We start from the raw sequence: 3,930 nt of genomic DNA, 5'->3' as shown, positions 1-3,930 counted from the left end.
TAAAATTAAAACCTTAAAGAGATGGATTTTTGTCGCAGACAGGAAGGCATGTACCTCCGCTTAGAACAGAAATTGAAGAACCTGAGTCATACTCTATTTTTTTTCTGTTTTATACCCAGAACTTCTGTGAGTCTCTGCACAGTCTCTTAGTTTTTAGTATGAGATCTTCTGTGTGAGAAGTTTGGTTTGATGGATGTCCCCTCTAATTAGGATATGCAGTGCTGATTTTACCCTGCCTTAATACTTTTTTTAGGAAATACTCTAATGAAACATAGAGTCACACAGCCTAAGGTACTATACATCAGAAGAACCACCAACCTCTTCAACCGTGCTCCTCTAGTGCTCAGAAAATGTGATGTCATTAAACATAGCTAAGTTGGAAGGTAAGGAAGGGTAAGCAGTGTTCCAGACCTGATTTTGGCCATAAGGCACTCTTGGGGACTGTTACCATTGCTCAGCTGATACACAGTAATTAAACTGAATTTCATTGTCTGTAAATCCCTTATATGCTTCCTAAATCTCTCAGAAAGATCCTGGTGGAATGATATGTACTACTGTACTGCTGTCCTGCCTCTACAATACTTCTGCAATTATAACCAGATGTCTTCTTTAGTTCAGTACTGCCCTTAACATTCTTATTGTCTTCTGTAGCCACAAGTCATGATCTGTATTCTCTTTCTATTGTGAAACATATCAGAGTATCTGCCTGTCTGATAAACAACATCAGATTCATGTCTTATCTTTCTACAGTTGGACATACTCCATTGTGAGGATGCAAGGGAATTGAGTTAGCGATGTCTTGTATAACACTGTGAAAATTAATGTACACTGCTGAATCTCTGACTACAGGAGCTCCCACTGGACGACACGATGGGAACAGTAGGATATTTTGTTATCTATGGCCATGACATTATGTCCTAGTTTCACGCACCACAGTACAAAGCAGTTGTTCTACTCAGAGAAGTTACTTACAGAAATGATGGAACGTGTAATAGCAGAAAGGCAAAATTTATTTGCTCAAAATGAAGCATCCCAACACTCTTCCTAAGAAAGTGGTTTTTTTGGCAATTACGTTAGACAACTTCCTGGAGACTTACACCTTGCAGATATGTGCTACTCTGCATGATTCTGAATTACAGGTGCTTTCAGTAGTTCTCATCTCCACCTAGCTTCCAGACCTTCTATAAAATTCTCAATGTGATTGTGTAATCTATTTCTGCTGTGATTCCTGGTATTTGTCGTGATCAGACATTGAGCTGGGTCAAAAGACAGTAAATACAATGCTTGCTCATATAGTTTCTCTTAGATGTCAGAATGCATCCTTCACACCCTTTTAACTCCCTTGTTCTGCTCTTTTTCTTTCTGTGGTGAGACTTTCCAATGGCTCTACTTTGTTCTTGGTCTTTACTGTCACAGGGCTTTTTAACATGCAGGTTAAAGCTCTCGTTTCCATAACTAGAGCCAACAGAGGTTTCGTCCTGAAGTTGCTTTAATGATAAAGCAATGTCTTCCCAGGAATTCAGTGGTATTTCAGAAAGGCATCAGAAATTAAAAAATAATGGCCTGTTGAACAGGCTGCACTGGCTTTTAGATCCACTCCTGCTAGATTTCACCTGCCATGTATTGGGGGAGGGGTATTATTGATCTAGTTTTAAGCAGAATTTTACTATTATAGAAATAAAAGTATTTTCTGTGATAAGAAAGATTTGTGAAACTAATCCATGAGACAGAGCACAAGATGAATAGAGAGGATTTTTTCCACAAAAGCCCTATAAAGACAATCTTTATGTGTTTGCACACTCAAAAAAAAAGAAAAAGAAAAAGAAAATAAAAGAAAATTAAAAGCCTTGGATGCAGTGTAGCTAGCTCTAGAGTCTCTATCACAGTACTAATTCTGAGCTGTCAGAAGTCTGCTCTATTTTATTCTTTTTTCTGTCTCTGTGTGTGACATGTTTTAGCTTTCTACAAAAAGGGAATAAAGGGGAAGCAGCTTCAGCTAGCCTTGGAAAAGCTATTTAGCTTGCATATTGTGGAACTGTCTTCCCTAGCTAGTTACTGCCATTTTATAACACTGCAGCATATTGGATCAAAGACTATAACTGCCACCTCCTGTTTACAATGGGCTGGAGCAGTCATAGAATTGTCAGGGCTACTTTCTGCCTCGGTGTGATTGGAAACAAGACTGAAAACGGTAGGTTGCTACCAACAGGTTAATTTCTTTTTTTATTATTTAATTTTTGGCTTTCACCTGCAATGTCAATGCAAGTAAAGCTAAAACATTTAACCCAGAAGGGTAAGTGTCTTTTTTAATCCTTTCAAATATTCTTGAGTATACCTGGAATAACAGGCACAAATATGCATGCAGTACTATTGTTTCAGAAAAAATTTCAAAGGCAAAACCATGGAGACAGGAAAAAAACCCTAAAAATAATCCTTGAAGTGTGTTCTAGATTTTTAATATATGTTATGCTGAGACAAGAGCTGTTGTTAGACTGCATAAACGCTATGTCCCAAGGCTTAACACTTAGAAAGAATATTTTTATAGCTCTGCCAGTATTAAATTTTTGTGAGAGTCATCAGTGATTTTCATTTTGCAGTGACAATATGGTGTTTAAAAATATCAATTGACTGATAAGAATACTTCCTTTCAAAGGTGAAATTACATCCCAAGTATCCAGAGCATGTAATTTGGGAGCTCTGATAGAATAATAAGCATTTGGCAACCAAATTTCTAGTTTATATTTCTGATTTATCTTTCCAGCTTTAAGAAAGTGATTTCATTGCTTATATTCACCTAAAAGAGATGCAGAGCAGAGAGACAACAGACCACGATTTTTGCACTGAACTAAAATACAAACTTTAAGACTCCCATCACTGTGTCTGTTAATGCAGGTACCTTATCAAGAAGATGTGCATAAACCTCTGAAGTTGGGTTTTCAAGAGACAAAAGAAACACAAACAAGAAACATGGATACTCACCATGTTCTTGTAACACCAGCTAAGGTGGGAGACCTGTGCCTTTCTTCTGTGTCACTTCCATACATACCTTAAACAAACAATGTCATTCCTTCTCCTGCACGTGCCTTGTGCAAGACCTAGGAATTGCATCATTGCTCCCATTTAGTGTCTCTGGTTGGTTAGATACGGGCTGCACATTGTAACGTGAAAAATAATGGGATAAAGATGAAGCTGATCTGCTGCTTTCTTTCATGCAGTGGGCTTTGACGTATGCTGAGATCAGAGAGCAAGATGCATGCTGCATCATGGGACCAAGGATCTTGTGAGGATATTTGGCATCAATAATATACCATCTGTATGTGATTTAAATCACTCTGAAAGGACCAACCCTTTTTCTTACTTATTTTATGGTTTTTTATTGAAAGGCTGACTTGTATATGCAAGCATCAGTTTGTGGACTCAGTGATGACTTAAGGACTATTGTCTAGAGACTGCTAAGGGTTTTTTGCAGTCTGTGCAGGTGCCCTTTTTCCTTCATGGTCTCCTACATCCAACTAGAACTGTTTATATTGCTAGTTCTGGCAGTTTCTGATTTGAGAATGATGATGATTGTGCATCCATCTCCATCTGCATACTGGGTGTGTAATATTTAAAGGGATTAAGCTTTAACAATACTGTTTCCTTAGGCCTCACAATACTATGTAAAATAAAGGAAATAAAGGAGTGTGAACTATGTGGTACCTTGTATGGTCTGGTATATTGAATGATTATTTCTGATGCACTGAAAAGTATATATTTTGTAGAAATTTTACAAAACTGGATCAAAAGTTGCGTTTGCATCTGCGTTTTCTTTTTCTTTTTTTTTTTCTTTTTTTTTTTTTTTTTGTGCTTTTGGGTAAGCCTTATATTTCTTTAAGTATTTGGGACTGAAAAACATACAAATTTTTTCTTAAATATTTTTTGCTTTCTGCA

The 3,930-nt window shown here is 37.1% G+C and overlaps 1 long non-coding RNA gene across 1 annotated transcript; it reads left to right on the top strand.

Annotated features, from left to right (window-relative positions):
- Window positions 1-1,895: 1,895 nt before the first annotated feature.
- LOC116445683 lies at window positions 1,896-3,703 on the top strand. Its single transcript, XR_004240854.1, has 3 exons — window positions 1,896-2,191; window positions 2,893-3,003; window positions 3,216-3,703. It is a non-coding gene; the product is annotated as an uncharacterized LOC116445683 (long non-coding RNA).
- Window positions 3,704-3,930: the final 227 nt, after the last annotated feature.

Source organism: Corvus moneduloides, chromosome 6 (genome assembly GCF_009650955.1).
Source record: "Corvus moneduloides isolate bCorMon1 chromosome 6, bCorMon1.pri, whole genome shotgun sequence".
Taxonomy (NCBI): Eukaryota; Metazoa; Chordata; class Aves; order Passeriformes; family Corvidae; genus Corvus; species Corvus moneduloides.
This window is presented reverse-complemented; position numbering and strand designations above follow the sequence as displayed.